At 37.1% G+C, this 22,201-nt stretch overlaps 1 long non-coding RNA gene across 3 annotated transcripts in view; it reads left to right on the forward strand.

Moving 5' to 3' along the window:
* Positions 1–17,231, forward strand: part of LOC109500224 — a 48,788-nt gene extending 31,557 nt beyond the window's left edge. For 2 of the 3 annotated variants that reach the window (XR_006598342.1, XR_002742126.2), the window contains exon 4: positions 4,536–5,257. This is a non-coding gene — a long non-coding RNA (uncharacterized LOC109500224). Of the gene's footprint in view, positions 1–4,535; positions 5,258–16,997 lie in introns of those variants that run through there. The other variant, XR_006598343.1, reaches the window with a different exon arrangement.
* Positions 17,232–22,201: the final 4,970 nt, after the last annotated feature.

A 22,201-nucleotide genomic window follows, 5' to 3' on the forward strand; every position in this document is an offset into this window, starting at 1 on the left:
TAACTAAGGAAGAACAAATTACAGTATCTATGGAAGAGCTGACTTCAGGAGAAAGTGCCAGTGTGGCAACTTCGCATACATGGCATGAGAGTGATCAATTCAGACAGAAACCCAGGAATGAAGAGCTCTAGAAGCAAAACCTTTGGGGAGAAAAGGGAGTGAGGCTTGTTATAAAGGATGATATGATGGATTATTTGGAAGAGATATGTAACAAATCATGTAAGGGAAAGAAATATACCATTTAGTAGATAAGGGATTGATTGCATAAATCATGGTATAATCATACAGTGGAATACTATGTAGACATTTAAAAGAATGTGGACAAATCTGTATGTACTGGTAAGGAACATATCCCCAACACATTATGAATGAAAAGACAAGGTAAGGAACATATATGGTATGATTCCATTACTATTTTTTTAAAAGATGGATACACATACTTCCTTAGTTATCTTCTATATCCAGAGGCTAACTCTCGAAGGGTCTATAATAATCTGGTAATTATTGCTGTGGTAAGGGGAAATGGAGAGTCAGGGAAAGAGCTCAATCAATGAACTGATAAAAATAAACATGGAACAAATTAATAAATGAAAATAAATAAATAAATAAATAAAACTAATAAATGTATGGTGTATTTTTATATTAACATTATGTAATGAGAAGTTATATAATAATATGGAATATGTTATCTATAGATTATAAGTAAAAACATATTACAAAATAAAACTTCTTGTCATTCAAGGTTTTTTATTTTTATTTATTTATTTTGAGAAAAAAAGAGAGTGCATGGGGTGAGGAGTGGAGAGGAAGAGTGAGAGGGAGAGAGAAATCCCATCAGGAGTCGATCTCACAAACCAAGAGATCATGACCTGAGCTGAAATCAACAGTCAGACACTTAACCCACTGAGCCACCCAGGTGCCTCTTTAAATTCAACTTTTATAAATATATCAATGTATAAAAAAAAAAGTAGGGAGGTATACACACAAAAATAATAACAGTGGTTCTTTTTAGGTAATGACATTTTTAAAAAAATTTTTCTTCATATTACTTTTTTATTTTATTTTATTTTTAAAGTTTGTTTATTTTGAGAGAGAGAGTAGGGAGGGGCAGAGAGAAAGAAAGAGAGAGAGAAAATCTCAAGCAGGCTGTGCACTGCCAGTGCAGAGCCCCACACAAGTATTGAACCCGTGAACAATGAGATCATGATCTGAGCTGAAATCAAGAGTCAGGCGCTTAACCGGCTGAACCACCCAGAGGCCCCTATATTATTTTAAATATGAGAAAAAGATTGTAAAATTGAACATGGGCAGGGAAAATGCTTAAATGTCTTTTAAAAATAGATTAGACTACCTGTTTTAGTAACCACCTTTTCAGTCTTTGTCTTATAATTTGTTTTAATATATCAATATCAAACATATTTGAAAACCTGTTTTTAGCGGCGTGATCCTAAAATGGCACGATACTTGAGGAATACCAAGGCATTCTTTTACCCAAAGGGAATTAAAGTCTAGCTGAGGAAATAAGATACATGTGAAATAATAGCTACAATACTACACATTGAATGCCTGAGAGAGTGAATAGTTTAGATATTTCAAACGTTATAGGAAGGAAAGATCTCTGTTGCCCAGAGAAGTATAGTCAACCTTGAGTAATGGGTAAGAATTAGAGGGGAAAAAGGAAAGAAAAGAACCTTCCTGGTAGAAAAACTACCCAGAGGAAAGGAATAGAGTAAGTGCGTTACAGGGGCCACTTTCATTCTCAGAGCAGAGACTTGGTAACGATAGAATCTCTTCCAACGTTCCAAGTGGCTTTGCATAAATTGTCTCAGGTGTCATACAGGCAGAGTGAGGGATAGCCCGGACCCTGCGGGCTGACAGGTAGGTCTTCACATCTTAGCTCTGCCACCACAAGATACGGCCGAAAGAAAGTCAACTTTTAAGGCGATAGGGCCTAATGTGAGGTTTGCTGTGAGGGGTAAAGGAGGGAACATGGGGAAACTGTCCACCACCGTGCCTGACACACCGGAGTCGTGAAGAGAGGTTGGTTCCCTGCTTTTGGCTTCCCGTGTTGGCCTCATGACATCTGTGTGGAGTCACAGGTAGAATGATCAGCCTCATTTTGTGGGTAAGAAATCCAAATCTCAAGGGTGTTAACTTTCGTACAACTCATTGAAGCTAATAAATAGCAGACTTGCATTGTCTGAATTTTAGGTCAGTGACCAGTCTGTGATGAGTAAAACTTTATATATATACAAAGAAAATTGTGATGCGGGATGTTTTTCAGTGGAGATCAGTGTTTAGTCCTCAGGAGGACATAAGATGCTGTTTCTCTGGATGAATTCACCACAATCCAGTCTGTTCCTCGATTTTGTAGGCTCATAAACATGATTTTCTGAGCACATAGCGGGAGTCTATTAACCTTTCGGGACAAACTCACATTAATTAACTTCACAAGGGAAATTCCTTAAGAAGAAGACTTTTTCTTAAGAACTCTTTCTCAGTAAACCTAGCGCCTAGCACAGGATCTGGAACCAAACAGAGCGTCACCGCATTTCATTTTGTCGTTAAGACCAGAATGCTAATTTTTAAATTTATAATAAAAATATAAATGTCAAAGTCTTGGATACTCATACTGTTTGAATAAAGAAAAAAATATATAAAACCAAATAAGACTCCGCTTTCTGAGCCTGGCGTTCAGAGCAAGGAACATTTAGCCTTTCAAAAATTAATGGCGATGGTCCTGATGCACTCGTCCCCCCAAGAGAGATGCCTGGAATTTCTCCATTGCATGGCCCCACACACCTTATTCTTAATGGCTTTACATGTCTCTGATCACATCCATCCTGCACTGATTTTCTAGTTTAACTTTGAGATGACACCTTGCTTTCAAAATCTACAGCATGGTTTGCTGCCTGCGCTCAGTCTGATAAAGTGGTTTCAACCTTTTTTTTGCCCCTGAAAGCAAACAGTGGGTAACATTCACTCATTGGCATCGTGGTTATAAAGCCTCCTTTTACCTCCCATTCAGAGAAGGATATCAGAGTACAGCTGAGCGAGAGTTATTTCAGGATAACCTTGACTTCGCTCTAACTTACAAACAAAAGTAAATCATTTGCAAACTTTGAACTATTAATAGTAACACATTACTTGCCACAGAGCTCACAACAGATTGTGACATACCGTTGGATCTTGACCTCCGTGTCTAGTGGAGAGAGTAAGTGCTGTTTTGATTTCTTGGATTTCTCATATTTAAGAGGACAATAACACACATAACCCGCAAGTTTTAATTTGACTTACAAGTCATAGGGAGTAGATTTTGTATCATAAGGAATACTTCTTTCCTTAAATTCTTAGAGAAAGGAAGAATTGGATCAACTCTTTACCAGTGAGGTATTTTTCCTATTCCCAGAAGAGGATAAGGAGGGCATATATATTATTCTAATAAAAATCATAAATCTAAGTTATCTTTTTAGAAAACAAAAAGAAGAAAGAAAAGGGGGAGGGAAAGTAAACAAGTTCCATATTCCTAGGCTCTTTCTGCTTTAAGAAGACTAAATATAAACCCACAGTATTCCTTTTTTCCATTAACTAGAGAACTTCTAATTCTAGCAGAAGTATGAGCGATGATCATTTAGCTTTGAGCAGTACTTTGTGTTTTCTCATCCTCCACTTGCATTTGTGGGTCAAAAGAGAAGTCATTAGGGACTTGTATTTCCTGTCTCATCTTTTCCTTCCTCCTTTCTTAAAACTTTGTGGGAAATCAACTTTATAAAGTACTGAAGAGGGCCATGTACATTAACTTCTGAAAAGTCCTCCATAATTCTTGCTTATCTGTTTCCAAGTAAACTTTTCTCCCAGGGCAAAGACCAGAATGAATCTTGGTATAGAAGAGAAAAATCAGTATTTGCAACATTTCATCGTATTTCTCTTAATCAAAAGTGGGTTACTATTGTTTTACTTTTCTTGTCTATTTATAACAATTTCTTGGAATACTGTCTGTTCTCTGTCTATTCCCTACCCGACTGATAATTCCTTGGAGAAAAAATTTAACTGACTTTATTTACCAAACTTCATCACTGTTGGTATCTGTATCTACACCTTCTGCAATTCCATTTTTTCTCTCCGAGATATAAAACGGTTCATTTGAATAAAGAATTATCGTCACCTGAGAATGTAGAGATTAAAATATCTTCTTGTCTCAAGAATGTAGTGTAAGGTTATTGCCTAGTAAGTAGTTCAGGACCTTGGCCTTTTTTTCTTCTTCAAGGTTGATTCCTCTACTGCAGTGTCTGGGTGGATGTGGCTGACAGGTGGCATTGCCTCATGGCTATTCCTAACAGCTAATGAAATAAAAATAAGACTTTATAGGATTTCCTGGGACAAGCACTGAAGGATGCAAGGGAATATCGTATTACATAAGACCAAGGAAATGTTTCTCTCTGTTATAGTGAAAAAAGTAATAATAGGTATTGAAAAGGCTGCGAGTTTTAATGATATTTTGCCATTCCTTATATATTTTTTTTATTTTTTCATAGATAAGTGACTCCTGAGGAAAAAAGGACAGAAATTTGAGGCAAATTAAGAAAAGTAGAGGAAGACACATGGAGTACCAGGATACAGGGTGAGAAGACCCACATCTCCATGTACTTAGGGGCAATGCTCTTTCATACGCAAAGGCCATCAAGGTGCTCAGTGAAGAGCATTTCTTCAGAAACAGAAGAGTCCTGAGATTGAGGCTTCCTTTTAAGGCACTTGTTTTAGATGACTTTTTCCTCTGCCACTTCTAAAGATATCAGAAATATATGATCTTAGAATTTGAAGCAAAAACAGACATGTTTAACTGAACCAGTTCAGCACCTGTCCCTAGGGCTTTCCTGACAGAGACCTGACTATGGCCCTGATTTAGCTTAAGGGCAGTTCTAAATAACTTGGACAGATTTGTGGGCAGTGTCTTTGAGATGACATTTAACGACACCAACCCAAATCTACCCACAACTGGTTTTAACACCACAGTAACTTTACAAGGAAGGTGGGGACTCTAAGGCTTATCACTTCCGTGTATGGCTTTCATCCCAGTCAACTTCATGCATCAACCAAAATGCGATATTTCTGATAACCAGTATTTGACTATTCAGTTATATTTCTCCTGCTGTTGGCCTGTTCCCCCTTGACTTTCTGTGCGATTGCTCCTAAACATGTTCCTTCTCTTTCACTGTAAACCTCTATTCTTTCATAAATAAATTGATGGTGTACCTCAGCCTCTTCATTCAGTACTCTCTCCATGTTCTTACCAAAATCTTGCTGTCCCTCAAGGTCACTCTTTCTGTTTACAGCTGTTTTGAAAAAAATTCCTCCTTCTCCCATGCTCCATGTCTCATGCCCATAAATGCTGGGATATGACACTCTTGAACCCTAGAAGATTCAGACTCAACACATTTACAGCGTGAATGAAGCTGACCCAGTTGTAATACTCAGTCAAGGATGTGATGTATTAGAAAACAAATGTCTCATGTAAATATGGCAGGTGCCTTGGAGCTAAAGAAGGTTCTACCATTCAGGTCTGTAAGTACACTTTGCCAGATCTTTCAGTTTTTCCGAAGGAGTCAGAGAGTCAGGTTTTACAGGTGCCTTGGAGCTAAAGAAGGTTCTACCATTCAGGTCTGTAAGTACACTTTGCCAGATCTTTCAGTTTTTCCGAAGGAGTCAGAGAGTCAGGTTTTATTGGTGATATATTTATATTTTAAATGTTGGCAAAAAATTTAAAATGTATTAACACTGTGGGATAAATAACACTAACTTATAGGCTAAACATGTCCTGTAGCCTGCATGTTTATCACAGTTATTCTACCCTTTCTTTATCAACTCCTACAATATTCCTCTCTCATCTATTTACCAAGCCCTTCTTCCTCTAACACTATATGAAGTTTGGTTTTATTAACTTCATCAACTTTAATCTTGACCTGTGGAATGGCCATCTAACTCTGTGTGCAGATTTTTACTCTATACAACTTGCCTGTTACTCTGCACATCATTTCCTTTCATCTATAGCTGGAGGAGGCAGCTTTTTTTTTTTTAAAGGCCAGATAGTAAATATAGGATTCTCCCCTTATCCACTATTTCACTTTCTGTGGTTTTAGTTACCCACAGTCAACCATGGTCCGAAAGCAGATGATTCTCCTAACAAATCTCCAGAAAGTCAATAGAAGCCTAATGCTGTGTCACAGTGTCCATATCACCTACCTCACTTCATCTTATCTTGTAGGCAATATCTTACAGCATCACAAGAAAGAGAGTGAAGACAGTATAATAAGGTATTTTGAGACAAAAGGACCACATCCACATAAATTTCATTACAATATATTGTTATAATTGTTCTTTGATTATTGATTCTTGTTAATCTCTTACTGTGCCTAATTTATATACTAAACTTTATCACAGGTATGTATGAATAGGAAATAGCATAGTATATATAGAGTTCAGTACTATCCATAGTTACAGGCATCCCCTTGGGGTCTTGGAACATATTCTTCACAGATAAGAGGTGGCTATTATATTGTTGACTTTGTGGGACATATAGTATGTTGCTGTCCCATTGTAGCATAAAAATAGTCATAGGCAATACACAAATTGAGTGTAGCTATGTTCCAATATAGCTTTAGTTACAAAAACTATTGGTAGGTTGGACTTGGCCAGTGAGTTGAGTCATTGGTAGCTTGCTGACCCTTGACCTCAAAGATGAAGACAGAGTTCCTTAGCTTGGAGTCTAAGACCCAGCATGGTTTGTCTCCTGTCTTCTTTTCCAGCTTTATCACTTATTCTTTTCCCAGTGAGTTAGATTAGATTTTATCTAATTAGATTAGATTACATGATATTAGATTACAATTACTATTTATTCAGCCCTTTATATATGTCTGTTACTATTCTAAAGTGTTCATTTACATTAAAGTTTTTAAAGGACAAAAAAAAACCCACAAGAAACAAGAGATAGGAAACATCATTTTATAGGTGAACAAATTGAGCCACAGAGAGATTAATTGTTTTGCTCAAGGCCACACAGAAAATAAGTAGAAAAGCTAATACTTGAACCCAGACAGTCTGGTTTCAGTGGTTGCACTCTTAACCACTCTACCATCCAGCCTTTCTGAGGTCTTCCCAATACCCTTGAACTAGATCAAGTGTTTCTCCTTTGGCAAGACTTCCATTACTCCACTCCCTGACACTGATGAAGTTGAGATGCTTCCTGTTTTGGGGTGTAAAATCATTTTCTAGATATACTGGTCACTGTGCTTTTAAAATTTTCTCAGTAATTGTCTATTTTGAAACTAGTGATTTCTCTCAGGTCAAGGTTTACGGGTTATTTGTGCTCGCACACTTCCTGCTATAGTATGTGCTCAATAATTGTTTGCTGAGTTGAATTCAAAGGTTGACTTATCCTAGAGTTTTCACTACTTCTGATTTATGCATCCGTTCTTATTTTGCTGGATGTGACGGTTAGAGTCTTGGTTTGGTGTGCCTCAGAAATGGAGCTTGAGATACAGATTAATGTGTGAGTAATTTATCTGGGCAGAGAAGAAAGCAGTGGTAGGAGAAGGGGGAAGTGGGACAACGAAGAAAAGCAGCCAATGAAGTGTGCGTTATCAAGGATCCTAGACTATGGTCCACCAGAGCTTAATTCTGCCGGGGGAGTGCTGAAAGCTGGTACAGAACACATGCCTCAGAGTTCATCTACCCAAGGGAGAAGGTTACTGGGGTATTTATACACCAATTCCTTTCATTCATTGCTTGAAGTCTACTCCCAGGGAAAGTTAATACACAAACATACCCAGAATGCCGCACAGGGGGGCCACGTGAGTTTTGTCAGCTTGAGGAAGCCCTCTGGCAAAGAAGTACAGGTCCTGCAAGCCCACCCAGTGTGTCCTATCGTGTGTGAGGACTGCCATATATGGGCAGGATACCCACAGCATCTGCACGAGCTTCTCTTCCAACTACTGAAATCGATTGTAAGGTGAGGAGATCGTTTCTCTCTTTCCTCTTTGGTAAACCGAGACTTTTAAAGGTGTCTATAGAGATAGAATCTTTCATAATAATTACAGTAATCCCTGTTTCATGATGTGTATGAGGAAAAGATCGTCCCTGCCATTTTTCAGACTAGGTGACCTCTACGGTGCACTGGCAAGTATCTCTGCTTATCTCCTGGGACTACCTTCCAAGACTGACTTCAGTCCCAGATCTTTGACTTGTGGCACATTTGGATATTTTCTTGACGCAAGAGCTGTTGCGCTGCCATTTCTTTCACAACTATTGCTTTTGTCTAAGGCAAAACTTTCAGTTGCTATTTATAATAGATATTGTTATGGTTTACTCAACATTCTAGGTGTTCAAATAGATTCATGGAGGAATAAGACATAATGGTTGCCTTTAAGAGTGTACAGAGGGGTGGCTCAGTCGGTTAGGTGTCTGACTTCCGCTCAGGCCATGATCTCACAATTTGTGGGTTCGAGCCCCGTGTCGGGCTCTGTGCTGACAGCTCAGAGCCTGGAGCTTGCTTCAGATTCTGTGTATGTCTCTCTCTCTGCCCCTCCCCTGCTCGTGCTCTGTCTGTCTGTCTCTTTCTCTCAAAAGTAAATAAACATTAAAAAATTTAAGTGCACAGAGAAGTGCCCAGGATAAATACTTAAAATTGAATATAATGACTGTTGAAAAAGAGAAAAATGCAAAGTCAAAGAGGGTATGGTGGAAGGATTGACTAGTTCCCTTATAAGAAAAAAAATGTAATTGAGGATAATGTAAATTTACCCTTAAGTAAAAGGAATTCTTTGTCGTTTGAGTATCTCAAAGTCATGCTATGGGCTGGCTTTCAAGTTTTTAATTTTTCAAAACAACATTGTTTTGGAACAAGAATCCTTAAGCTGAGGCCTCCTTCTTAGAGGCTGACAGTGGAAAGACCATTAAGGCTTTTTCTTATTCAGGTCTTGAAATAAGATGGCCTCAGCTGGCAGGGAGCAGAGAGAAGACTCAACAGGTGTGATGGACAAGAACAGGGTATTGGGTACTTGAGAAGACAGAGAAGAGGCAGAGATGGACGGGTACATGTTGAGGCTGAGATTTTGAGCTTGGCAAACTGAGCAAATGGTCTCCTATCTACTCAAGATAAGACAGCCAGGCAGATGGCGGGAGGCTATGAGGTCAGCCTGGACGAGATGGAGGCTGAAAGTGCTTGGGGCTCCTCCAGGTAGAGCTGTACACAGACATGAAACTCACACCACTACACCCACTTAGGGATTAATTATTCTGGCAGAGGATTCAGAAAATAGCGATTATGATAATAGTGGTGATAATGACAACAATAAATATTTCCATTTCCACAGTAGTGGGAATGCAGGTTATTGTTTTAGGAATTTCTCACACTGCTTGGCAGGATTCTTGTCACACCAGAAGATACCCATCGTTTTGGATAGCCTCATGTTGCTTCGTTCTCAGCCTTTGCGGGCCTTCTTAGTACAAGAAAATTTGAAGTTCAGGAACAATAATAAAAGTCCAAAAATGATTATGCCTACAGATGGATATGGAAGCTGAACACTGTTAAAATCATCACCCCCGCCCCCCCAGAGTATCTCATTCCATTTATTTTGGCTGGCATGGTAGAGAGGTTTTCTTTTTTGCACATTGGATTCATTTCATATCTAATATGTGCGAGACCCTCCACACACATTGTTTCCAGTTCTCCCAGCCTGCTGCTGTTTTGCCTGCAAGGAAATTGAAATTGAAACTGCTCTGAGTACATTGGTGTGTCCATGGCCTCGGCTGACCTCTTTTCTCCAATATTCCCAAATGTTACTGGCAGGATCACATCTTAGCAACAGGTGTTCCCCGCAGTTGGTAAAGAACGGAGGCGGAACCCAGGCCCGTTCATTCCCTCTGCTATGCCATGTGGCCCTCCATTCATTACCTACTGTGTAACTGTTAGCACCTGTACTCTCCATTATCTGTATTACTGTGTTTGTCAAGTTTCTCCAGAGAAACAGAATACATGCATGCATACATATAAGTATAATTTGTCATAAGGAATTGGCTCATCTGACTATGGAGGCTTACAAGTCCCAAGATCTGCAGTTGGAAAGAGGGAGACCTGGAAGATTCGATGTTTCAGCTGAAGCATTCAGTCCTGAGAATTTCCTTTTTATGCCGCCTTTCTGGGCTATTCAAGCCTTCAACTGATTGGGTCAGGTCCACCTGCATTGAGGAGAGCAATCTGCTTTACTCACCGTGTTAATTCAAATGTTAATCACTTCCAAAAACTTCCTTACAGACACACCCAGGAAGCTTGACCAACTATCTTGGTGAGTATCTAGGTTGATACTGAGGCCCAGTCAAGTTGACACATAAGATTAACCGTCACACATTCAACTTCTTTCAGCCCTTTATTTCATGCTCAGCTTCTAGCTTGTCTGATTTTGTTCACTTGGGTGCTCTCAATTTCTCTGACAACTCAGTTCATTCAGAAAATGTGCAATATTTTTTAAAAAAAGAGGGGAAAAGGAGGATCATTTAGTTGCCTTTCTCTTGACATCACGTTCTGTTTTGCCCTCTTCTCTCTGGAAATAAAGCTGGGAGAATAAAACTCTTTCTGGTCTTCTCTATCTCTCTACCTCTCTCTATTGATCTCTTTGTCTCTTTCTTCTCTGTCTCTCTCTCTCTCTCTCTCTCTCTCTCTCTGTGTCTCTGTCTCTCACCCTTTCAAGCTTGAAATTTGGCTATCCTTCATCCCATTGATGTGTCCTTTTACTGCATCTTTTAAAATTCATCCTATTACATTAACATGTTTAAAGTGCTTTATGTTTTATGTTGGTCTTCCCTATGCATTTATCACATTTATTTTTCAAAATAACCTCTCCTCATTAATAACTAACACTTTACAGAGTCAAAATGAAAGCCTTTGTTGCCATTGGCAAAGAGCAGAAGAGCCAGGATTGGGACTCAAGATTTTATCTGTCTTCAAAGCTTCTGCAGTTTTTATGACATTATCTGATCTCAATAAACTATTCTATATGGCAGTCTCAATGTACTTTAGAAGCCCTAAAAAAAAAAAAGAATGATAATGACAATTTGTTGAACTTCATTTTGTTAGGAAGTAAAAATGTAATACCATTCAGAATATTGGCAACTCAGTAAATGAACAATCAGTAAGTGGATTCATTTGAAGACTTGCTAAGTATCATGGAAGGTCTTCCAGTGTGTCCCCAAACTGTAATTATTAGACTTTATGGAGGCTGGGATAAGAACAAAAATATTAATTATAATGCATTACAAACTTACAAATTATACATAATAAACTAGAAACAATATATATGAATACTATCACAGCATATGTATTAGGTAATATTTTGCTATTAATCAAAGTGTTTTTTAAATCCCATGCTTTCTTTGTTGTCACAAACTGTGTGCATTCCCATCGGTTCAGGTTTATTACTGTCCTGACACAGAAAGGATCTTTCCAAACCAAAGAAGGATGATGTGATACACGTAGCTTTTAAAGAGAAAGATTTGTAAAGAAAACTTGGTTCCCTAAACCAATGTAAAGAGATCTGTGGAGCATAACCAAGAGTTAGAGATAGGACTTCTATATTTTGATTAGAATGCACTGCTCCCTGGTATTCCCATTCATGGGATATTGGGAATTGAGGATACAGTGAATCTTTATTCCATTCCTTGAGTGAAGCTTGGGAGGACAGCAAGCATCATAGACAATTATTCTGCACCAACATGGTACAATAAGAGTAGGGAAGAAAATGCAGAAAGTCATGTCCTACCTGGACCTCTTTTTTGGGGAAAGTTGCAGATGCACCCCCACCTAACAGCTTATTAAGGTCAGTAAATTAATGGGGCATCAGGGCTAAGAGACCAGGTTCCCTGAAAGCAGTCTAAAAGAAAACTTTGTGTTCATATGATTTATTGAGCAATGTTCATCAGGAAAAATCTATGAGAGAATTATAGACTAAAATAGTGTTCCCCGAAGATGGCATTGTTAACATGTGACAGAAGGCCTGTGGGTCAGCAGGCATTTCAGCAGATGAGAGCACAAAAGGTGGCTGACAGTGATCTTAATGAAACATAGATACATTTCAATGAATTCCAGTAGGGATTGCTGCAGACTATATGTCATCCACACTCCTTCCAAAGTATCGATATGCTAATTGAAGAAGAAAAATGCAATTTAAGAGAAAGTGAGGGGCTTAGGGAGAAGGAAAATCAACTGGCTCTACTTAAGACAACTTTACTGAAGTATAATTTACATGCCACAAAATGCACCCATTACAAGTTTAGAATTGAATGATATTTGGTAAATTTGTAAAGCTGAGAAATCCTCCACAAGTCAATTTAAGAAAAGTTTCTCCATCCCCAATCTTTTTTTTTGCTACATGCTTACAGTTAATCCTCAGGCAGCCACTAAGCTGCTTTCTGTATCTATAGATTCACCTAGGGTTTTTTGGGGGAATTTCACATAAATTGAATTATATAATATGTCGTCTCTCATATCTTGATTCTTCCAATTAGCGTAAGTTTTAGATAATTCATATTATAGATATTTCATCAATTCTTCGCTTTTATCGCTGAAGAGTATTCATTGTGTAGATATACCACATTTTCTTTATCCATTCGTCAGATGATGGGCATTTAGATTCTTTCTAGTTTTTGGCTATTATGAATAGTGCTGCTATGAACATTCATGCACAAGTATTTACATGGACATATGTTTTCATTTCTTTTGAAATGAAGGTAGATACCTAGGAGTGGAATTGCTGATTGGAATGGTATGTTTGTTTAAGTTTAACTTATTGAGAAATTGCTAAACTGTTTTCCACCAGCAATGTATGAGGCTTCTAGATTTTGCATGTACTTGCCAACACTAGACTTTGAGTTATTGTGATGATACCCACCCTTGTAGGTATGTAGTTGTATCTCTTATGATTTTAATTAACATTTTCAAAATGACTTATGGTGTTGAGTATCTTTATATGTGCTTACCAGTCATCTTTTAATGTGTTGCTGGATTCAGTTTGCTAGCATTTTTCTTATGGGTTGTTCTACACCTGTGTTCATGAAGCATAGTGGTCTACTATTTTCTTAGGTTGACTTTTTCTGACTTTGGTATCAGGATCTTTCTGGGTCATAGAATGAGTGGAGAAGTATTTCCTCCCTCTATATTTTTAGAAAGTGTTCATATAAAGTTGATATTATTTTATCTTAAAATATTTGGTAGAAATCATGATTGAAACAGTCTAGGTCTGAGCTTTTTTTGTGGGAAAATTTGTAATTATCACTTTTATTTCTTTACTTGCTATAGATTTAGTTAGATTATCTATTTCTTCTTTAGTTTGAAAATTTGTGTCTTTCTAGGATATTGTCCATAAATACATAAATTGTTTAATCTATTGATATTGTAATGTTCACATTACCCTTTATTTTAATTTCAGTAGAGTTAATAGCAATGTCTCTTCTTTCATAACTGATTTTGGTGACTTTTGTTTTCTTTCTCTTCCTCTCTGTCTCTTGACCAATACGGCTAAAGATTTATCCATGTTGTAATCTTTTTAAAGACTTCTTATTTCCTATTTATTTCTGTATTGTTTTTCTTTTTCTATTTCATAATTTTCTGCTCCGATTTATTATTATTTATTTTCTGCTCCGATTTATTATTATTATTCCCTCCATTCAGCTTATTTTGTATTAAATTAACACTTCGTTTTCTAGATTCTTAAGGAGGAAGTTTAGATCATTAATTTGAGGCTTTTTCTTTTCTTTTTCTAAAATAGGTATTAAAGCTATAAATTCACTCTAAGCATTGATTCACATCCACCACAATATTTTGATGTACTGTGGCACATTGTTTTTGTTTTCATTCACTTCAAATTATTTTCTAATTTCCTTTAGTTTCCTTTACAGATATTTCTCCAGGTGTTTTCTATTGTTGATTTCTAGTTTTATTCCACAGTTACTGTAGAACATGTTTTGAATGCTTTTGAATTCTTTTATTATTATTAATTTTATTTTATTTTATTTTATTTTGAGAGAGAGAGAGAGAGCACATGAGTGGGGGAGAGGTGCACAGGGAGAGAGAGAAAATATTAAGCACACTCCACAGTCAGCACAGAGCCCAACAAGGGACTTAATCTCACAACCTTGGGATCATGAAATAGTTGGAGACTCAATCAACTGAGAGACCCAGGGAGTCCTGTTTGTTAATTCTTTTAAATTTATTGAGACTTGTTTCATGTCCTAGCATTTGGTCTCTCCTGGAAGATGTTCTGTGTGTGTGTGGGTGTGTGTGTGTGTGTGTGTGTGTGTGTGTGTGTATTAATTTATTTTTGAGACAGAGAGATAGAGAGACAGAGAACAATCTGGGGAAGGGTAGAGAGAGAAAGATACACACACACAGAATCCAAAGCAAGCTCCAGGCTCTGAGCTATCAGCACAGGGCCACCCAGGTGCTCCTCTTAGGAGAATGTTTTATGTGTTCTTGAAAAGAAAGAATATTTTGGGGGTTTTGGGTAGAGTCTTTCATAAATGTCAGTTAAGTCAAGTTAGTTGATAAGTTATGCAAGTCTTCTTTATCTGTGATGATTTTCCATGTTGTTACATCAGTTTGAGAATGGAATATTGAAATTTGTTTGTTTTCTGCTTGTAACTTCTCATATTTTTTTCCCTCTGTTCTACCCTTTGTGCTAACAAATATTTAGTGTCTTATTTTAATTGCTTTGTTGATTGTTTATGATTTTCAGTTATTTTTTAAGCAGTTGCTCTAAGGATTACAATATGCATTTTAACTTATATAGAATCTACCTAGGTAATGTAATTCCAGTAAAATATAGCAATTTAATGCTAATAAAATGTAGCTACTTTCCTCTACTATTTCTTCACCATTTTTGTGTTATTCTTTTTGTATATACTATATATAAGTATAAGCTTAGAGTATTATAATTATTTTTTGATATAATGTTATATCTTTTGTAAAAAGTATAAGAAAGGAAAGCATAGTTTATGCAATCTTTTACATTTATCTGCATTTTTATTTCTTTTTAATTTTTTTTTAATGTTTATTTATTTTTGAGAGACAGCATGAACAGGGGAGGGGAGAGAGAAAGAGGGAGACACAGAATCCGAAGCGGGCTTCAGTCTCTGAGCTGTCAGCACAGAGCCCTACACGGGGCTTGAACCCACGAGCCATGAGATCATGACCTGAGCCGAAGTCGGATGCCCAACCAACTGAGCCACCCAGGTGCCCCTACATTTTTATTTCTGATGCTCTTTGTTTTTCCTTGTGGATTCCAGTTATCATCTGCTGTCATTTCATCCATTAGAATTTCTTGTGGTGAAGGCCCAGTAGTATTTATTTCTGTTTCAGTCTTTGTTCAAGTCAGAATGTCTATACTTGGCCTTTATTTTTGAAGGATAGAATTGCTGGTTATAGTATTCTTTGTTAAGTATAATATTCTCCCAGTGGTTAAAATATTTTATTCCACTGTCTTCTAGCATTATATCTGTTGAGAAATTATCTATTCATCTTATTGTTCTGTGCATGTTGTTTTTTCCTTTGTTTCCAAGGTTTCCTTTTCTCCTTTGGCTTTCAACAGTTTGACTATGGTGTGTTTAGTTGTGAATCTGTGCTTATCGTAATCAGGCATCATTGAACTTCTTGGATCTATGGATTAATATTTTAAAATTAAATTTGTAAAATTCCTGTTCATTATTTCTTTAAATATTTTTTTTGCTTTTATATTCATTTATTAAGTTCTTTAAATATTTTTTCCTACCTTTTCTCTCTCTGTTCTCCTTCTGGGACTCTCATTACAAAGATTTTGCTATTCTTGATGTAGTCTTACACGTACATCTTTGAGGTTGTTAAATTTTCTTCAATCTTTTTGTCTCTATTCTTCAAGATTTACATTTTCTATTCACCTATCATTAATTTCACTAATTATTTATTCTTCTGTGTCGATTAAAAAATCTACTTCTTCATTGAATTTATTATTTATTGGTTCATTATCATTATACTTTTATTTAATTCTTTAAATAAGGTATGATTATTTGCATATATTCATGATAGTGACATTGACATTTCCATTTGCCAAATTCAACATCTGGGCTCACTCAGAGTTATTTTCTTTTGACTATTTTTTTTAATTCCTACATATGGGTCATATTTTCCTGTTCTTTTGCAAGTCTCAAATTTTTTGTTTGTAACTGGACATTTTATATAATATATTTAAGAAATTCTAGGCCTGATTTTTTTCCCCTGATGGTTGTTATTACTTTCTCTTTTCCTTTTTTAATTTCCTGGACTTAAAAAGGTTTCTACCATTTATTGATGGATTTTTGTATGGGTTGGTGAATGCATTCAAAATTTGGATATTTTTCTAATTTGTTCAAGCTTTTCTTTTTAAAATTTGTTTTAATGTTTATTTATTTTTGAGAGAGAGAGAGAGAGAGAGAGAGAGAGACAGGAAGGGGCAGAGAGATACAGAGACACAGAATCTGAAACAGGCTCCAGGCTCTGAGCTGTCAGCACAGAGCCTGATGCAGGTCCCGAACTCACAGACTGTGAGATCATGACCTGAGCCAAAGTTGGATGCCTAATCAACTGAACCACCCACGTACCCCACTTAAGCTGTTCTTTTTGCTAGGCCCTCTCAGGTCTTTCTTGAATGAATGAACAGCTTCTCTGTCAGCCATAGATATGTAGAGAATGTGGATTCTCCAAGGTCATTTATTTGCATTTACACAGACTAATCAGACAGTGATGTGTGCTAGATTGGGCCTTCTTGAGTCTCCTCCACATGGACTGCCACCTTAACCAGAAATGTAAAGAGAAATTACCTGGTTCATCCATGATTCTGTCATTTCAAGGACGTCCCTGTCCCTGATCTGTTGCTTCCTACAAGTGGAATTAAAACTTAGCCTAGCAGAGCTGTATGCTTTTCTTGTTCTTTTTCTACCAGGTTTGCTATTTTCCCCAGCAGTGCAATAGAAAAGGGAGTTTTTGCCTTCTGCTCAAAAACAAGTCAGCCTCCACCAACAGTGAAGTTGCCGGCTTTCATGGCCAACTCTGCCCAGTATCCCACCATCTGAGCTGTGGGTAGAAGATGGGAACAGCCTCAAACAAGAACATTACACATTCCCAATTTTTACAGGATGGTCAGCAGCTTTTCATAAATAAACATTTTTAAAATTTCTTTTGCCTTTGGTTGATATTCAGAACTCATAGATAACCGTGTTTTGAAAATTTTGCATAGTTTTATAGTTTTTCTTTCTTTTTCTTTTTTCTTTTTTTTTCTCACTAGAAGTTCTGATCCCTGACTTACTTTTAAACAGTAACTAACTGCAAAAGCCTAGGAGTTACTTAATGTCATTGAAAATTACTAAATTAACTATAGTTGGTTAATAGCAGCCACAGATTCTTTGCACTTTATCTGTTAAGAGGTGGAGTTTATGTTCATTTCCAACCCTCCTCCCCTCCCCACAACTCCCTTGATGGTAGGAGGTTTTGTGGAAACTCTGACTTATAGAATACAACAGAAGTGACTCTCAGCCAAACTGCAGGGCCTAGGATTTAAGAGATTGGCAGCTTCCACTCTCTTTTGCTTCCTTGCAAAACAGTTACTGTGCTGTAAGGAAGCAGCAACTCTGTGGAGAGGCCTTATGGAAAGACACTAAGATACCTGGCCAATAACCTCAGCTGAGTACTAATTTTATGGCCACATGAGTAAGCCATCTTGGAAGTGTATCAACTAGACCTTGTTGAGCTACCCCAGTTAACTCAATCTAAAACACAGATGAGCGCTTCCTGCCAACACCTTCTCGAATTGTAAATTTGTGAGCAAAATAAATGATGATTGTTGTTTTAAATCATTAAGTATCTGGGTGGTTTGTTACACAGCCATAAATAACTAGAACATTAATTTTCTACCTTCCCAAGGAATGAGAGTTGTGGATTAAAGCTAAGAACAGTTATTATAATGTCCATTTATCATCTACCTAGCAAGTAAGATTCCCATAGGCATAAAATTGAATTGCAAAAATATAACCTAAAAAAAAAAAGAAGAAGAAGAAGGAAAAGCTGTGTAAGTTAAGGTTTTTATCTTGAATGGAAAGTGGTGATAATATAGAGGAGTGAAAAGTTTCATCCTGGGGATTATAGAGCAAAGAGGGAGGATTTAATGACAGAGGAAGGAGAGGAAAGTGATCAGTTGTTTATTTAACATGATTTGGCATAGTAATTATTGGAAGTGGGTCTGAGCACATGGGTGGCAGTTCGTGCACTAACATCAGTTGATGCTCTGTGAGGAGGGAGAAGGAGGTTGCACACTAGCACAGGTTATCAGCCCCTGAATTGCAAGCACAAAACAAAACTGGGGACTCTACACAGTGAGGAATGTAAGCTCCTTTCCCACACCCCTGGACCCCATCTTAGAAAAGAGCCAAAGAAGGAGGAGGTTCAGAAATAAAAGGATTTAAGTAATTCACTAAACAGATTGAACACACCTACAGGGTTTAAATTACTAAATCACACTGAATTGGTATCTATATTGGATATTGGTAATTTTCTCATCATATCTAGTGGCTGGAACTCATGTGGAAGACGTGAATACTTAAATATGAAAAAAAAACGTAGGGGTGTCTGGGTGCCTCAGTCAGTTAGGCGTCCGACTTTGGTTCAGGTCATGATCTCACAGTCTGTGAGTTCAAGCCTCACGTCGGGCTCTGTGCTGACAGCTCAGAGCTTGGACCCTGCTTCAGAATCTGTCTCCCTCTCTCTGCTCCTCACTCACTTATACTTTGTCTCTCTCAAAAATAAATTAACAATTTTTAAAAAATAAATAAACAAATATGAAAATGTAAAAAATTCTTTTTGATTGCATATCCCAGTATATAACATGAGTATAACATAAGTATATAGCCTTGCTATATAACCTATATAACCTGACTGAGAATTTGACAGTGGTGTGCAGTTTTCTGGAGGCATTTCATGAAGAAATAAGTATGGCAAGTATTTTCCTTCACATCTTTTTTTCTTCCCCCAACCTTTGTCACCACTCTGTACAATCAAGCCTCTGTAGACTAAAGTCACAGATGACTTATCTTTACTTAGGAAAAAATGGAGAGATTGCCATATGGACAGGAAATATAAAGCAGTGGCTAAGAACTAGACTCTGGGACCAGAATGCATGGATTTGAATTCTGGCTGTGTCATTTACTGCCTTAGTGACAAGTCACCTTAGCCTCTCTGGGTCCCCAATAGTGTCATTTGTAAAATGGATACAATAATAGTGCATCTTGCCTCCTGTTGTGATTATTAAGCAAGTGACTGCATTCGAAGTGCCCACATATAGTAAGTATGATTAGTGAGCTTGGCTATTATTGTCACTTTTTTTTTTTGGAAAATCCAAGCTCACTGAGATGGCAGCTGGAATTTTCCAGCCCTGAAAGATGTTGGGAGTCTATTGAGAGGAGTAGAATAAATGGAACATGGCTGAACTGTGAGAAAGTGTGGCTCCCTGTTACTGAGGAGTGAAGACGATGGTGATTCTGATGGACAGAGGAATACCTTAGGGAAAAAAAACCCTAAGAGACTCTTCCTTGGGACCTGGGCAATGGCTTAAGGAGAGCCCATGATGGCTTAAAGGGGAGAGACTCTTACATAAGAGCACATGCCTCCCAAACATGACAGATCTTTTACTATCAAGGTTAGTGGGGCTCAGAACTAGATGAAATTTGATTTTACAAATCAACACGTGTGATTTTTCCTCTCCCTTAACATAAATTAGAGGATTTAATAACCTTTGCTTATGATGGTATCCAAAACTCAAATGTATTTGACCAAACTTGATACTTCTGAGAAACCATTCAGCTGTGTTCCATGCAGTGCTATGTTTAGACCTTTTTCTTTTTTTACTATTAATTAGGGTTCTATTCTAAATAGTTGAGAATACATATTAAATACATATTACATATTACTGTGACTAAATCTTTTCTTAAAATTAGCTCAGAATTTAAAAAAAAAATGAAAATTCCTGCTTTAAGAATGTAAATGTAGCCCCTAGATGTAGTCTTTAGAAAATGTCTGAGTCTGAAACCAAAATGACATCTGTGAAGTTGGATAAAAAATCTCATTCAAGAGCTAGAGGGCATATATATCATGGAGTAGGAAAAAATTAACGTGAATTTGCAAATTCTTAGAGCTAATAAGTCTATGCTATTGGCAAAGTTCAATCATATGCTCATTACACTGCCCTATGCTTTCATTTCCTAACTGGGAATGGAAATTATTTTTGTCAAACTAAGTTATATAGGGAACACAGTCCCAGGAAATAGAAATCCAGATCCTTACAGCAACAATTTCTCCCTAATGTAAGAAAGCATATTAAGAGAAGCAGCTTGAGTAAGACACAGTCCCAGAAGAAATCGGGAGCACTACAACAACTTAATTTTTACTTCACCAAACTATAAGAAATGTTTATTTCTTTTAAAATACAGAAGAAAAGTCACTTTTCATGTCTAAGATTCTATAACGAGCATCAATTTGTTACCCCCCCCCCCTTTATTTTAGCTGGTAAGCAAAAACTTTCGCAACCAGTCATTAATGTCCAAAGTAAAAATGGCCACTCTTTAAGTGTAAACTCAGTCATTACATTAGTGATATTGGTAATGCACATTTGAAATTGCAGGATGTGATAAACTGTAAGCACTATTGGTTGTACACACACGCCCACATGCGCACACACACACACACGCGCGCACACACACATACACACACACACTCACACACACATACACACACACACTCACACGCCACATGCAAGGTAAAAGTTTTCAGGAACTTGATAACAGCCACACCATCTGTAGTTATTCACCGGGGCCCAAAGTAGTAACACTCATCATGCCTTTCTGAGTCAAATGTGGACAAAGTAATAGTGATATTTTTAAAAAGTAACGTGGAATCCATGCAGGACTGAGGGCTGTGCCAACATGTCCATCAGAGATTCATATCAAATTGAGACCATCAAGGTAAAGTTTAGTGGGGGAGCATGATGTCACAGAATTCCAGGCAGCTACTGAGCTCTGCTGTCATGAACATCCAAAAAGTTCTATTTGTAGAGCGATGTTGAACATCTAAGTGAAATCTTCATATAAATAAAAACTTTGAAAAGAGTACTTTTATTAAGAAAGGCGTGTGTATATGCACTTGGGAGGCATGGTACTTTTGTAAGAGTGTATGAGATTTGGGATGGATTGCTTTATTCTACTTCATCATAGAACTAGATAGCAGACAAGTTTGGTGAGAAAGATATCGAATGATTTTGTATAAAACAATAAACATGCAAATTACTTACAGTGTCATAATATATATCATTATGTATTCTATGCTTGTGGACCATGTAATCAATATGTAAGTATCAGTTAACTGATATTCAGTTATGTTAATAAATATTTTTTTTGTAGAAACACAAAAGTAATTAGAATCATGCCACAGCTATATTCTTATTTATAGCAAACTTTTGCCCTATAATGCAGGCATTTCTAATTACCTTTTGAAAGTTGTAGTTAATACCAACAAGAAAATAAATTGCCTGATATAACCTAGATCTTGAAAATGAGCATCTTAGCAATAAGTGTTATTACAAAGAAACATTCACCATAACAATGATTTTTTTTGTCTTAAAAGTTGATACAAATAAACAATGTTTTGTTACCTTGGTTACAGCAAATTCTGTACAATATGCCCAGTTGGTCTCTACAGGGACTTCGTGTATGTTTGTGGGTTATTGCAGAAGATAGTGATACAGGGAAGTTGATTTATTTTTGCAGATTTTTTTGTTCTGCTATTAAGTAATCTTTTGTGTAAAGCTTCTTTCATCAGGTAAATGAAAATATATTTATGCAAACATCATCCCCGTGTCAAATCATCCCTAGGCATACCTCCGTATGCTTCTCAGTTACTCCTGAACACACAGCCTTTGCCTCAGGAAAGGAAATAACAAAGAGTTTTGTGGTCAACATGAACATTGAAAGTGGCTCTGTATATTCTTTCCCCAGCTCTGGGATACTAAAAAGACCAGGACTGAACAAGAAGACAAAGTTCTTTAACTGGAGCTGTTTCCTCTCTCATGCTTCTTCTTGGCCTAAAAAACAGGCAGAAGTGAGT

The sequence above is a fragment of the Felis catus genome, chromosome B2 (assembly GCF_018350175.1).
Source record: "Felis catus isolate Fca126 chromosome B2, F.catus_Fca126_mat1.0, whole genome shotgun sequence".
NCBI lineage: Eukaryota > Metazoa > Chordata > Mammalia > Carnivora > Felidae > Felis > Felis catus.